Genomic DNA, 17,001 nt, shown 5'->3' with positions numbered 1-17,001 from the left:
CATCCATTAATGAATTAAGAAAACACAACTAAAATGTTATCTGCCAACAAAACTCATTAGAGACTGTGCCAGGGTTTATATGGGTGGAGGGGGTTGTTCACATAAGAACCTTCTGCTTCACCATGTAGCAAAATTCGACTCTCAGAAGGAAAGCACATGCCAGCATAAACCAGATTGTTTGCATGGACTATTTAGGTGCAATGACCCACTCTTACCTGATTAGGAAACTGTGGGAATCCTCTTGAAATTCAGGTTTCCAGATGCCAATCAATGGACAACTTTTCAAGCAGACCTTTCTAAGGATAGCTGTCTCAGAAATGACATGACTTTTTTTTTTTTTTTTAATCATTTGCCAATCTAAGATTTTGGTGATAGTCTGGCAAGATTACTATGTAAAATGGAAAGAGGAATAAGTATGTGTGTGTGTGCGTGCGCGTGCACGCACATATTCAGTTTGTTATTATTATGAAAATAAGTAAAGCAAGATAAGGGTACAACATGTGATGAAAGTGGAGTTCTGAGGCTAATGACCCTCTCGGATAGAGAAGTCCTCTAAAAAAAATCTTTTATAAAGTGTTACTTGGGCAGAGACTAGAAAGAAGTGAGATGTATAAACATTGTTTGTAAACTATCTACCCAGAGAAAGTGAATATGTTTAGGGCAGAAACAAAACTGCTTCATTTAAGCCACTCCATTTCATTTAACTTGAATCTACAAGTTTAAGGCCTTATCAATCCTATCAATCAAGTAATTATTCAAATGCAAATTTTTTTAAACTTAGTAGTCATTTCCAGAATGTTCTATAGTGCATTTCTTTGATTAGTGTGGTCATCCCAAGACTCCAATTTTCAGTTTTTATTAAAGCCATGAAATTTTTAATAATATGTTTGAGATTAAAAAGTATGAGTCTAAGATTATTGGTTGTATATAAATGTTTTTCCTTCATCAAATCCTCCTCTTAAACTTCTCTTTTGAATATAGCATGCTATCTGCTTGTGTGTGCTTATTTTCTAGAATTCTTCTCACCAGTCCATATTTCACTACTGAATTTATTAAAAAAAAAAAAATGTTAAGCATTTCTAACAAGTCAACAATTTTCCTAAATTGGCATAATTCCATGAGATATATACATAGGAGAATTGTCATTAGAATGCTAAATAGCTTAATTAATTGAGTCATTCATCCAACTTTTTTCAAGCCTGCCAAATATCACTTGCAATGAATTCTTAAGTACTGCTATTTAATGACTTTTCTTAACATTATATAGACTGTGTCCAAAATACTAACATGCATAGATATAAAACCCACAACAAATAACACATCAAGCTAGCACAGAATCCAGACTTGAGAAAAGTGGATCTAATTGGTTGCTGTGGACCAAACAAATTTGTGGGATAGCTGTAAGCTTGATTCTGATAATGCTGAGGATTCACAGAATTTCATAATCCACAAAGTGATTTCAACAACTGGATCACAGAAGGACTAGAAAATAGAATGAACTAAAAATATTAATTGTTATAAAACATTGGGTTCAAAGCAAACTAATTTATAATTCTCAAATTACTGGAAAAGGCAATATCATTAGGAAATTGTGTCTGTGGATATTTGTTTCAAATAGATTATTTTGGAAAGATCGAAGTTGGTCTGCAAACTTTTTTTAAAAATTGACTACTTCATAAAGATATATAAAATTATTTTTTAAATGTTATGCTTTTCCACCAAGATTATAGTCTAAAAGTAGCAGCTAAGTGTATATAATTAAGCTTTTTGGTTCTGCCTGTTTATTTGTTTATTTATAGTTTTTCTTCTCTATTTATTAGTCCTTAAAAGTTGTTCAATTATTTTTCTTTCTGTGTGTTTATTTCACTTTCAGAGCAAGAAGTGTTTTGAAATTTCTTTAAAAATATTTACAAAAAACAGAAAAGTCAAAATTAGTATTATTTAATAAATAAAAATATAGATCCTTAACAGAATTTGACAATTAACTCATTAGTCTCAACAAATTATAAAACATAAAGTTGCATAGACAACTAGAGATAATTTTTTAAAATCTAAATATCATATTTCTACTGTTGAAATGCACAAAAATTATTCATTTACAAATGGCAGGACATTTTAATGACTATTCTGAAAAGAATCTAGACAACCCATTCAGCTCTGACTTATCTAAACGAAGAGATCATAAATGTTGTATTGAAAGAAATAAAAGCTAAGTCTTGCTAGGTTTCTGAAAAAACAGTTTTGTCAAACCAAGAAAATGATAATGGAAGTTCAGATTCATCTTCTCAAGATGCCTTTCACTGAGGAGTGGGGTCTAAGTGTTTCTACCTTCTCCATTTCTCCAAATACTTTATCTATTTTGTTTCATAAAAAATGTGTGCAAGTTTTGTTTTATTTATTAATTTTTATGTGGGGGGAGGCACTTCTCTCACTTTATAACTTTTGTGGACCACACAACATAAGCCTAGTGCTAGGCAGAGTATGTGTAAGGTGCCAGGAAAGAAACTGTGACTTATTTTAGCAGTATATTCCTGCTAGAAGTTCGAAGGAAAGGATCTACTATCGTAGATCTAAGAAGTACTTTTTATAATCAAAAACAAAACAAGCAATAGTGTTGGTTGGGAGGCTTTGTGCTTCACTGACCAGGTTCCATAAGTGTATCAATGGAGATAGACCAAAGAAATTAAAGGAAAGAAAAGGAATAACAAACTCGCTTGGATTCTTCACAGTTGAGAAAGTCCTATCATTTTAATACATGTGGGAAGGATAAAACAGAGACAAAATCACAAATATTAGTGGGGTTTACAAGTGGAAATCGATATTCACAGTGGCGTTCAACAGATGTCAACGTTAGTGGGGTCTACAAGAAGAAATCAAGACTTCATTGTGACTTCCAACAGATATTAAGGCATTTAGTTACAACACACAAGTTCAATTCCACTGGAAAGTTCTATCTTTGTAATAAGTAAAATATTTTTAATGTAAAAGAATTAAAAACACATGAATCTTCGTGTGAATCTAAATGTGTCTAGACACTAAAATTTAAAAAATGATGATGTTCTGTATGCTTTTAAATATAATAATGGAGATCGTGAAATAATTTTAAAACAATCATCAATCTCTCTAGGAAAAAACCCAACATTTTATAAAAGACACTAGTATCACTGAAAACTAAGATATAATCTTTATCAGGAATATCATCTCATGTATCAACTTTGGTATTTTTCAATACAGTTGAGTGCTTTTATTCTAAAAGCACACAAGGTATTCGCTACTTAAACCCGTATTTTAGTAAGCACCATAGGCAATTCAGAAACTCTGTGAAGTATGAATTCCACTACTTGATAATTGTGGAATATATGAATCTCAAGAGGTAGATAGAGTGTGAAAACGTTTCTGAATCTATTTCTTTACCTCAAAACTTTTCTGGTATAGCACATTTCTTGAAACCACAGTCATGAAAAAGACAATTTAAGATACGTTTCAATATGAGTTACTTCATTAATGTGAGCATAGATAATTATGAGGATAAAATATTTTGCTCACCCAAACAAATACCACTTATTAAATTTGAAAATTAAAGAAAATGATGGTAGCTGGATATCAGCAACACCTTTGTCTGATACCTTGATCTTATTGATAAAAACACCTTCAGATTTGTTTTCTTTGTGCTCCTCAGACATTATGAAAACTTAGCAAGATAGTGTTCATAAAATTTTCAGTGTTTCTGAAGGAGAAAGCAAGAGATAAAACCAAAATAATTATAACTTGCAAGTTATCATGTCTTAACTATCTTATCAGCATTGTAGCTACTGTTGAAGCTGACTTTCACTTTGTGAGAACACAAATGGGATGTGGATTCTTGATAAAGTTCACTTAATAGCATTCACCCTGCCTTGTGTGTGTGTGTGTGTGTGTGTGGTGGGGTGACAAAACAAAACAAAACACGAAGAAAAATGCCCCAGATAATTACAAATGCTGAAATCAAGACTTGCCCCTTTTTCAATATGTGGTGACAGAAAGAAATCTGACTACGGGTGGCAAACACACAATGCAATATATATATTATTTACTGTTGAATCGTACACTTGAAACACTGGATTTCCTTAATCCATGTCACCATAATACATAAAAAAATAAAAATAAAATAAAAATAAGACTTGCCCCTTTTTCTCTACTATGGCAAAAAAGCAGCAGTGTCATACTAAAAACAGACCTTGGCTGAGAAGTTCCTGGAGGAACAACGTGTTGCCTAGGGAAGCAACTTCACCTGCAGATGGCACTAACAGGGTTTAAATGAGATTCCAGCAGTACCAGGTCAAAACAGCAGAAAATGGAACTGTAGTTGAAACTAAAGCTCAACAGATAGTCCAGACCCTACATATATTCAGGGCAACTGCCTGCTAAGTGGAAGACTTAAATTGTTTTTAGAAACTCTCCTAACATAATAATCTACATCTCTAAAATTTCTCCTAGACACATAAGTATAAGCAGAGCACTACTGATATCAAAATCCAGGAAAACCACAATGTAAGTAAGAAAAGACAATCAAGTGACATCAAGACCAAAACAAATCAGATGTTAGGATTACCTGATAAGAATCTTAAAGCAGCCGTCATGAAAATGCTTCAAAAACCAATTTAAAATTCTCTTTGAAAAAAGTAGTTAAAAACCTCAACTTTTCATTGGAAAAGAAGTTATTAAGCAATACATGTTATACAAAAGATAGGTTAAAGCAGAAAAAGCACATAATCATATCATTTGAAAAAACTGAACACCCATTTCACGATAAAAAAAAAAAAAAAAAAGTTTGGTTTCTCATTTAAGGAGTCTGGAAATCACCACTCTATCAAAGAACAAATAAAAAGGTAAAGTGGATGAAAATGAATTCTTTTGATTCATAAGAGAGGGGTGAACATAGGGCAAGCAGTTGCCCCCAAGATTGGAGAAGTAGGCGAATACGGGGAGTTGAGTCTTATTAGAACACAGACTCATGAATGGAAACTGCCCCCAGAAGTAGTGCAGGGATAGGAAAACCTAAACTCTAACTGACAAATTACTGAGCCTCAGTGTTCACAATTCAGAATTAAAAGTTCCATAAGGAACCAGTCATGGGGCAAGGTGGGAGTCGGGGGACAGAAGAGAAGTGAGCACAGTTTTGTGAGATTACTTCCAGGAGCTCAAAAAGATTCCCACAATAAATATCTGAGAAACATCCCCTCCTGCTTCAAACAGAGAGAGAGAGAGGAATTATTTTGAAATCATTTGCCTCCAAGAGAAACTAGTTAACCAATGTCTTAACAACCAGGATATTATCAGTGCCTAATTCACCTGAAGGAAGGGAAATACTAAACTCCAACCTGTGCTAATTCTCTGTGTGGGACAAGGGTGACACCCCACTCCAGCCCACTCCAGCCATATGTTCTACCAAAGGAGGGTGGAAGAAACTGAGAAACACTTGTGAAGTTCATGCCCATAGGCAAAGGCCCACTAAGACTGAGACCTAATCACAACTACCAAATGCTTCCTTTCTCCCCCACATCACCACCACATTACAAAAGGCCTACTCATAACAGTTCCTTTTACCTTTTCCATCATTTCTGGCTACCAAGAAAAAAAAAATATGAGTCATTCCAATAAGCAAAAAACACAATTTGAAGAGACAGAGCAAGCATCAGCACCAGACATGGCAGGGATATAGGATGAACATGTCATCTGCAAACAAAGGCAGATTGGAAAGGAAGAAATAAAATTGTCTTTGTTTGCAGATGATATGATCATCTATGTAGAAAATACAAAAGGAATGACAAAAAAAAGTCTAGATGAAATATTATTCAGTGTTAAAAAGAAATGGGCTATCAAGCTTAAATGCATATTACTAAAAGAAAGAAGCCAATGTGAAAAGGCTACATTCTGTATGATTCCAACTATATGACATTTGCAAAATGCTGGCATTTTAAAAATAGCTCTTTTTCCCTCCCCTGTTGAAAAAGGAGATTGTTTTTCTCTGCTATTTACTGTGGGAATATTTTTGAGGTTCTGGAGTTAATCTCACATTATTATGCACCCCCCTCCCCAACATGACTGGGTCCCCCTGGCACTTCTAACTCTCAGAGTTTTGTGCACTGAGCTCCTGGCAATTGAAGACAATAAAAAGATCAGCAGTTGGGGTGTGGGGGTGGGGGGAAGAGGCAGGACAAATAAATAGGTGGAACACAAGGAATTTTACTGCTGTGAAAATACTCTGTAGGATACCACAATGACTGATAAATATTAGTATATATTTTTCCAAACCCCTAGAAGTTATAACACCAAAAGTCAATCTTAATGCAAACTATAGGCTTTTGGTTTTTATGATGTGCCCATGTAGGTTCACCAACTGTAACAAATATACCACTTTGGTGGGCTGTTGTATGTGTGGGGCCAGGCGGCATATAGAAAATCTCTTTGCCTTTATTTCAATTTTGCTGTGAACATTAAAATGCTCCAAAAAAAAGTCTTAAAAAAAAAAAACTATCATAAAATTAAGAATAGAAGGAAATTTCCTCAAATTGATAAAGAACATCCACAAACCAACAAAACTATAGCTAACTTCATTTTTAAGGGTAAAAGACTGAATGCTTCTCCTTAAGATCAGGACCAATGTAGGACTGTCCACATTCAGCACTGATATTCAGCAGAATATTTCAGGTTTTAACGATCACGGTAAGTCAAGCAAATAAAAAGACTGAAAAGATACTCTCCCTATTTGCTGATGGCATAATAGTTTATGTAGAAAATCCCAAGGTATCTACCAAAAAAAAGAGTCAAAATTAATAGGTGACTTCAGTTTGTAGAATGTAATCCTATAGACTAGCAATAAATACAAGGTTGCCAACATTAAAAATACAATACCATTTATGTCATCCAAAAATGAAATAACTAGTTGTCAATCTAACAACTGATGTACAGGACTTACGCTCTAAAAATTACAAAATGCTGATAAAATAAATTAAAAAGATCTAAATAATTGGAGAAACATGCAGTGTTATGGATTGGAAGGCTTAGCAGAGCAATGATGAAAATTCTACCTAAATTGACATTATTCTTGTCAAAATTTCAACAAAATATTTGTAGACACAGAAAATTTTATTTTAAAATTCATATGAAAAGAAAAAGTCTCTAGAATAGTTAAAACAACTTTCAAGAAAATAAAAATGAAATGGGAAGAAACATTTTTCCTAATGATATAATTAAGACTACGAACTGGCTGACAAATATGAATATCTATGAAACAGAATAAAGTACTCAGGTACAGAGCTACACAAATATACCTAATTAATTTTTACTAACAATCTAACACTGAAATCAATCTAGTGGGTCTTATTCCACATAAACTGAATGTATTTCAGCTTCCTAAATCTGTCATTGATTTCCTTCTCATTTTATACTGCCATAAAATCAATGATGTGAAACAACTAAAAGTATATTTTAGATAACATTATGTAGTCATAAAAGAAAAATCATATAATGTTTTAGCAATTATATACTATATACTTTATAATATACTTTATATATACTTTATAATGAAAAATATAAGACAATTTTAAGTAGTAAATTATTAGTGTTAATGGCAACTATTTAAAGTAATGAGTCGTCATTAATGAATTCATTTATAAGTTCCATTTTACAACTGAAGGAATAACAACGAAATCCTTTTCCCAAATCGTCATTTCTGTGACTGAAACTCATATATTTGAAGCTCGATTTATTCTCCAACATATCTTTCCATCTAATTGTCTTTCTCTCCTCCATCTTTTGCACAATACAAAGGACTTGCACAAGCAAGATATCATACTAGCTTATAATTTTAAAGTTTACTTATCACAAGCCAGGAGACTGTCAACCTTTAAATTTACTGACCAGACCCTAAGAGGGAGAAAGAAAAAAAAACAAAACCAAACGAACAAGCAACAAACTTAATCGAGATTAATTGTCACAAATTTGCTGCTCCATTACCCTAAAATAAAGTTTTGTCTTGAAAACAGAAAATAAATGTTGCTGGTGATTGCAGGAGGCTGTCCTTTAGTGAGCAAGGCTGTCAACTATTTTTTATGAAACTAATTCAAAAAACCCTGAGCTACTGCTTCTATTCTCTGCTCTGAGTAGAAGGGCCCAAGATTATCAGTGTAAATAAAGTTATTTTAATTAGAATGTCATATATTTAACAGACTGTGATGAGTGTATCACAAACTTCTACTCTATAAACTTTCTACTTTGCACACTGGAGTTTTTTTATAGATGTCCACACTGTACCTATTAAAAACGGATTTTTGGGACAGTTTTATAAATGTAGCTTGAATCTCCTAGAGAGTTCTAATAAACATGGGGGTAGAGTTGGGACTGCAAAGGTTAGATATTAATGGATTCCTAACCAGTGTTTATTTTAGGTTCTGCTTCTCCTCTCACCTTCAACATCTTAGGTTAGTTCTCAACATCTCTTTTCTGAATTGTTTCATTAAACTTTCTAACTCTCTTTAACCACATACTTCTCTAATCTATCTGTAGTCAGCTTTAAAAGATGTTTTCCTAAATCAGAGATGTTATTATGTAATACATAAAACAATAAATCAAATAAAAACAGGAAAAAAAAGTGCTCATTTCCTGCCCAACATGATCTTCCCATTTTTTCCCTACAGGATGGCATCCGGACTTCACAATCCAGCCTATCTACAGCTAGAGCCTTTGATCCAAGAACACAATTGCTCCTAGTCCCCATAACTAAGGTGCAGTAAATTCTGTAAACTCTGCATGCAACTTGTTCTATCCTGCTCTACAAGCTCACATTTCCAGGACTTTGCTGAGGCCCTCTCTAATGTGGTCCACATGGCTAATGACTCTATTTTCATGGGTGATTTAAGGGACAAATCCCCAAGGCTACCGATTTCTGTAGAGCTGAAAGGTTTATAGGCATTCTTTCTATCCTATTTCATCTGCTCCTTCACCAGAAAACATTATCACAAAATGTCAAAGTAACAAACTCTAAATTTGTCTCCTCCTTAAATATTCAAGTGTATGTCATACTGAGGAATAGCAGGAGATTCTCAAGTCCCAAAAGACTGGGTGTGAAGGACAGAACAAATACTTTTAAAAATGAAAATGCCTTTCCCATTGAGAAAACATCACAAACTGGCTTTTCTAGCTTTCCGTATTTGAGCAAATGTACATTTGGAAATCTGTGTGCTTTTTATGGTTAGGATAAAAACATGTTTTGCCAAATCATCTATGCAAATTATCTTCCCATGTGCACCTGGAATAATGAGAGGAAGACAAAGAATAAAAAAAGAGGAATGAGACTTTGATTAAAGAAGTGAGATAAGATTCAAAATTATGGCCAACATACACACCTTGATAAATTATAGCAAAGGCATCATGACACTAATACTCTGCATTAAAAAAAAAATCTGCATTCACCTATTTAGAAACACATTTACTTCTTATTATACCCTTAAATACAAGAACAAGCATAAACAAGACATGTAATAGTTCTCAATACACTTCGCTTTATTCATCAACACTGACTAGAGTAATTCTTAAATTTTCATTTTTTGACTTCTGCCTGATGCAGTCTATTAAAAAACACAACTCTTGAAAAGGTGCAGAGAATGTCTTATATAAGATATTTTATGACAGAACCAGTATATAGTATTAATCTAATTGGCTAATCCAATGTTCAAGTTCTTAAATCTACTATGTGCTAAATCTCTGTCTTAGATAAGTTACTCTTCTTATTTTTAAAATAAAGATAATAATTCTACTGGTCTAGGTATTTGGTTAGTGTTATTGTTTTGTCTGAAGGTATTGCAATATGTCTTAGAAAGTAGAAGGTTACTGCTATTATTCAATGAATTGTGTCATATTAGGCAATTCTGGTCACTTAAATACTACAAATTTGAAAAATACAGGCATGCCTTGCTTTACTGCACTTTATTGTGCTTCACAGATGTTGCTTTTTTAAAAACAAATTTAACAAATCTCCACCAGAAGAGATTATGACTCACATTATTGCGATAATCACTTTATGGCTATGGTCTGGCAGAGAACCCAGAATATCTCCGAAGTGTACCTGTATCTCAAATGTTTAAATTGGTGGTCATGACGGGAAGCATTTGGTAGTTGTGATTAGGTCTCAGTCTTGGTGGTCATGACAAAAGAAGAGATAGATTTAGTAGGTATTCCTCCATAGCTTTTCCAAGGATAATGGAGTGGGTGATGTGGGGAAGCTGGATTGAAACCTTTCCAAATGGTCGTTTCTTAAATTTAGATGTATCCCCAAATGAAATGAACTATTTTAAGAAACACTGTAGTCCCTAGCTCTGTAAATGTTTATGCCAAGCCAGACTAGGTCTCTCTCAGGGGTATCATAAGATACATTTGTGCAATAGCTGCATTCAATCATATTTAAGATTCTACTCCCCCACCCCACCCTGACCTTAACTTTGAGACTCCACAAAATAATGTTACAATAAAAAAAGTTTGCCATGTTGATCTACTCGGTGTCATAGCCCTAACATATTTCTCAATATTTGATAATAATATTTTATCAAGAAAAAAAATACTGGCTTCAAGTTGTTACAATCTGTTTTGTTTATGTACAGAAAATACATTCCACTCACATTTCTTAAGTGATTTCTCTTATACAATGAACAAGTAAAAAAATAAGGAAAGTAATCATGAGGAAGATTTACATTCAATAGTCAAAGTGCTATGTACTAGGTAACAACACACATTATATATTTTATCTTAACTAAAACACTATAAAATGTATATCGACACTATCTGAGAGTTAATAATTGAGCTAAATATTATGGGTAAATGATAAATGTATAAAATGTATCTTATTCTCGAAGAAAATCAATAGAGATGGTAAAGGTGCGAAAGACTGTAAAACAGTATTTGATGTGGTATAAACTAAAACTAACATGGCAGTTTGGAACTTAAAGAACATAATGAGAATTGTAACAGTCCAGCATGGTGGATCTTGGAAGAGAAAGACCTGAGTGTGAAGTTTGTCTAGTTTCCTTATGTGTAAAATTGGTGTAATAATGCTTTTAGCAAGCTACCACGTGTTATCTGTATAACACTGGGCTAGTTAATTCCTGTAAGTCCTATGCTTTGTTGTCCACATTTCCCACATAATGAAGGAAAGAGTATAAAATTGGAAACCACTTCATGGGGTTGATGTAAAGATTAAGTGAAATAACAATACGAAGTACTTATATATGTTGAGGCTCAGGGCAGGCTTCCCCAAAGTATGCCAAAGTGGCATATTGATTATTTTGAATTAAAGTTACCTGAAAAACAGCAGGTACAAAAGAACAATCTGGCCCTTCTTTATCCTCCTGAAAGCAGGAAATATATCTCCCACGTGAAAGGTATAGAGACATCCTTATCACCAAAAATAGGGAATTCAGGGCCAAGAAGGCTATATAAACAAACCTTGTGATTTCTTTACTAATTAAACACCCAAGTCTAAATTTCTTTGTTTTGTCAATTCCTAAGGAATTTATTGTTTCTTTGTCTCAAAAAATATAAAGGATGCCTGCTTTGGTCACTTCTTTAGGTCCCATTTCTATTGAGACCTCTGTACATATAAATTACATTTTTTCCCTCCTGTCAATCTGTCTCATGTCAATTTAAATTCTTAAACCAGCCAGAAGAACCAAGAAAGGCAGAAGAAAAATTTTTCCCTCCCCAAAATAAAGTACCTGGAACATGCTATATTCTCAGTAAGACACATGTAATTGTCATTATTATAAAAGTTTTCCTTACGCACACAGACACACAAAAACACAGACATACACATTCATCAAATGGTAACTATTTATTTTGATTAATGTGGCCTGCCCAATTTATGAGAGATTTAGTTCTGCATTAATCTTTTCAGATATATTTATATCTATCTGATGTCATCATCACCATTTTTGCTTGTCAAACACAAACACAATAAATATGTACTGTTGGCTAGAACATGATGAAATTATTCTGTTCTTTTTCGTGCAGTTTTATTGCAATAATAAATTAACACAGACAATTTGGATATAACTTTAAGAAAAATACCTTAAATGTGTTTATTATCCAAATTTTTTCACTTTGGAATTTCCTCTTTGAAGTGGAATAATGCTCAATTATGCTAAAAATTTGTATGATAAGAATAATGAAAATGAATGGTTGGATATAAATAGGATGGCTAATTAAATAATATAACAACAATAACAGGAAATGTTTTTAATCATGAAGATGGCATTTCTCAAGAGTGTTTACTAATTTGAAAAATGCTTACCATGGAAGGATAAAATGCAAATTACTAAGGTGAGTATTATAAAACAAGGTTTTATATAAAATGATGGAAATAAAAAGATGAAATTGTGCAAAAACTTTTTAGTTTGATGTAGTCCCATTTGTTTATTTTTCCTTTTGATTCCCTTGCTCAAGGAGATGTATCAGAAAAAATATTACTAAGAGCAATGTCAGGAGTTTACTACCTATGTTTTCTTCTAGGAGTTTTATAGTTTCAAGTCTTACATTTAAGTCTTTAATCCATTTTGAGTTTATTCATATATATGTTGTAAGAAGGTGGTCCAGTTTCATTTTTTACAAGTATCTGTCCAGTTTTCCCAATACCATTTATTGAATAGACTGTCTTTACTCTCTTGTATGTTTTTGCCTCCTTTGTCACAGATTAAATTACCACATAGGAATGGATTTATTTCTAGGCTCTCTATTCTGTTCCATTGATCTACATATCTGTTTTAATGACAACACCATGCTGTTTTGATTACTATAGCCTTATAGTATAGTTTAATATCAGGTAGCATAATATCAGCAACTTCGTTCTTCTTTCTTAAGATTGCCATGGCTATTCAAGGTTTTTGTGGTTCCATATAAATTTTTAGATTATTTATTCTAGTTCTGTGAAAAAATGTCATTGGGATTATACGGAATCTATGGATTACTTTGGGTAGTAGGGACAATATTACCCAGCAATTCCACTTCTAGGTAATTATCTGAAGAAATTTAAAACACTAGTTTGAAAAGATATATGCACTCTTATGTTTGTGGCAGCACTATTTACAACAGCCAAGATATGGAAGTAACTACGTGCCCATCGATAGATGATCAGATAAAGAAGATGTGGCGCATATATACAATGGAATATTATTCGGCCATAAAAAATGAAATCTTACCATTTCAACATGGATGGACCTAGAGGGTATTATGCTAAATGAAATAAGTCAGACAGAAAAGACAAATACCATATGATTTCACTTACATGTGGAATCTAAAGAATAAAATAAACAAACAAATAAAGCAGAAACAGACTCATAGATATAGAGAACAAACTAGTGATTGCCAGATGGGAGAGGGGTTGGGGAGCTTGGTGAAAAAGATGAAAGGATTAAGAAGTACAAATTGGTAGTTACAAAATAGTCATGAGTATGTAAAGCACAGCATAGAGAATATAGTTAACAGTGCTGTAATAACCATGTATGGTGCTAGGTGAGTACTAGACTTATCGAGGGGATAACGTCAGAAATTACATAAATGTCTAATTACTATGTTGTACCCCTGAAACTAATATAAAATAATATTGAATGTCAACTCTAATTTAAAAATAAAAAATTTAAAAAATAAAGTACCAAACATTTAATAATTTAATAGTTTAATCTCAACACCTCTCTCTCCTTTCTAAATTAACCCTTATTCTTTCCCTTCCACTCCCTTTATTTTATGTTTTATAATTGTTATTTTTAAACTAGCACATTGTACACTACCAATCTAGCTATAGTTTTTAAAAATAATTTTCATGGGGACATAATTGTTCTGTCACTTTAAAAAGAAGTATTTCTATTTATAAAAACACAAAGTATCTATCTGTTTATGGATGGTCTACATACTTATGCATACATATATTTAAAACAATATAGTGCTTGAGAGCGTAGGCTCTGTATTCTGCATCAGTTTGAACCAAAGCTTATCTTCTTGAATAAATGAAATTTAGTATCTTACTTTACTTCATTCACATTAAAGTAAGCAATATGCTGTAATTTTAAAGTAAAGGAGATGCATGTATCGAGATATAGTAGGTGATTGGCTATATTTATGGAAGAACTACTTTATATATTAAAGGAAACAAAAAAATTAAAGTGGTACGCTTAAGAATTGAACAAAAGAGTACGACTTCATTGAACAATGAAATTCTAGGCACAGGTCTTTAAAACACTTATCTTGATTAGTTAAAAATTCAGCCTGATTAGAAAAAGTATCTGCCTTTGGAAATTCAAGTAAAAAGTATGCAGTTTGATCAGGAAATTGTACACAAATTCAGCTGCTTCAATATGCAGCCTGCCCATTTAATTATACAGTAGACCTAGGGAGGGGCACAGATGAGTCTGTAAATTATGAAACGGGATGAGCCATGAATGCATCTTTATTAAAATGATTACACATCCTCTCTCTTACATACAAATCACCATGAAAACTATCAGACAATCAGTTTATTTCTGTGCTTTTAACAGCAATCTGCCATCATCCAAAATCTGACAACAAAAGCAGGCAAGAAAACAGTAAAACTATATAGCTAAGTAAATACCCCTAATTACTTAGCTCTGCATGAAAGGCAGCACACAAACCAGGATGGGAGGGGTGTTAAACTGGCATGTTCACAAATAATCATAACTCCATTGCAGAAAGTAGAAAATAGGATTTCATCTGGACTTGAGTCCCAATTCTACCTAGTACTAGCTGTGAAAATACAAGTTAAAAACATGTAGATTCCTAAACTATTGTATTGTACTGAATAGTAATATTAAGTATCAATAACAAAACATTGAGAATACCAAGTGCAAAATTTGACATTAAAACAAAATGAAAAACAAATCCAACTGTCATCTTTTATATCATAACACCCAAAACATAATATCCAATATCAAAAAATTGGCATGTTTTCAATTTTAAAAAAGAAAAAAAATTAACTGATTTATAGAGAAGTCACTATTTTGTCTCCATTTTCTCATTCTTACAGGTTGTTTTTCCATATCTTTGGATTGTTGAAATCATTATCACAAACTATTTCCTGTTTGGAGATTACTGTTTAGGAAACAGACTTAACGTCTTTGTAAAAATGGGTATAATCATGCATACTCTTAAAATATTGCCACTAGACTGAAAGCAAATAATGAATGCAACACATCTGGGTAATGCACAGTGGGTACAAAACATGTGAGTTAATTCTGGCCCATTTTTGGAGGTAATATAATTCAGTGAAAAAAGTGAAGAGTTTGCCTCCCCATGTTCAAATTCCTTTACTACTTATTAGCTGTATCTACTTGGGAAAGTTTCTTATCGCACTGGTCTTCTAACTCTTCTGTAAAGTAGATAAAACAATGCCTAAAGAGTTGTTGAAAATTTGATTAAATAAAAATATATGAAGATTTCTAAACTGTATTGGCCACAGGATGTGATTGTTTTGTTTCATTCCTCTTCCCAGCATTCTTTTCTTTCAATCAAAATGTCTATATATTAACAATAAATATATGGATTTTACTAGGATGGAAACAGCAACGTTTATTTATTTTAATATTGCTAATTTTGCTATCATCGCATTGGCTAAAACGTAGCTACCAGGCCATCAAACCAGAACATCAGATCTATCATTTAGAAATTTTTTATTAGTATATATGCACATCTTTGGTTTTAATACAAATATCCCATTTGGAAATTTTTGTTGAATCAAATTTATATTAAGAAGGACATATACCAAAGAGCCCTGAAACTGAGGTTAGCAGTTTAATTTTTGAAAAGTCTTAGTTTTTGAAGTCTTTAAATGTCATTTCTTGTTTGTTTTCCTTATGATGACTTAATTCTCGGGAATTAAAAAAATGAGAAAACATGGGGGGCTAAGGCTCCGTAGTGATTCACTGACAAGCCTTTGTTGAGTCTGTATCTATATTACCTGTCTGCATTACTTTGGTTCTACATTACAAGAGAAGCTCAATAAATTGAATCTAAGTATTTTTTTCTATAAAACTCTTAAAGAACACAGCAAAATCAAAATAAAATGCACAACTGTCAAACAGAAATTATAGCAACTGGAATATTTTATGACAGAACAAAGTCCAATCCCCTATTTAATTAAAAGACAGATGAAACTAGAAGCTGGAATTAAGCATTTTTTTTTTCTAGAATATTACGAAGGAGAAAAAAATACAATTAAGTTCTAAGTTGCTTTGAAATATGTGTGCATTTTGGGACAATTTATCTATAATATGACCACCATTTGTTGCATTTTATTACAAAGTAGCACTTCAGTACCATTTAGCTATTCAGAAATCTTCAGATTCTGGAATATAATAGGAGAAACAAAGAAGTTATAAAAAGAAAATAAAATTCTGAATCAAAGTAAGACAGCTGAGGTCTACTGACAAAACCAATAATTACAGTTTTAGACTGGGCAAGAGTATGGGGGTCTCAATACCGATTCTCTGTTAACTGACCAGGTGAATCTAAGCAATCTACACTCTCTCGAATATTGTTTGAGAGCAAGGAAGAGTTGGCATCACTAGGTTCCTGCCAGAATGATATGGCAGAAGTCAGTATGAAGATTGGGAATAGAAAATATTTGGTGGGCAAATCCAAATTTAATTGAATTTAATCTTAAAGGGCTACTTAAGATTAGGTGAAGATATCAAAGGGCTAAACTAAGGGGTGATGTGACGAAAGTACAGTAGTCCTCTGCTGTCAGCAGGGGATATGTTTCAAGTCCCCCAGTGGATACCTGAAACCATGGGTCGTACCAAACCCTCTTTATACCGTGTTTTTATATGCAAACATACCCATGATAAAGTTTAACTTATAAATGAAGGTCAAGGTCAACAACAATAACTAATAATAAAATAGAGCAATTATAACTATATACTGTAATAAAAGTAATGTGAATATAGTCACTCATTTCGGGGGCTC

This window comes from Pteropus alecto, unplaced genomic scaffold (genome assembly GCF_000325575.1).
Source record: "Pteropus alecto unplaced genomic scaffold, ASM32557v1 scaffold71, whole genome shotgun sequence".
NCBI classification, from domain to species: Eukaryota; Metazoa; Chordata; class Mammalia; order Chiroptera; family Pteropodidae; genus Pteropus; species Pteropus alecto.
This window is presented reverse-complemented; position numbering follows the sequence as displayed.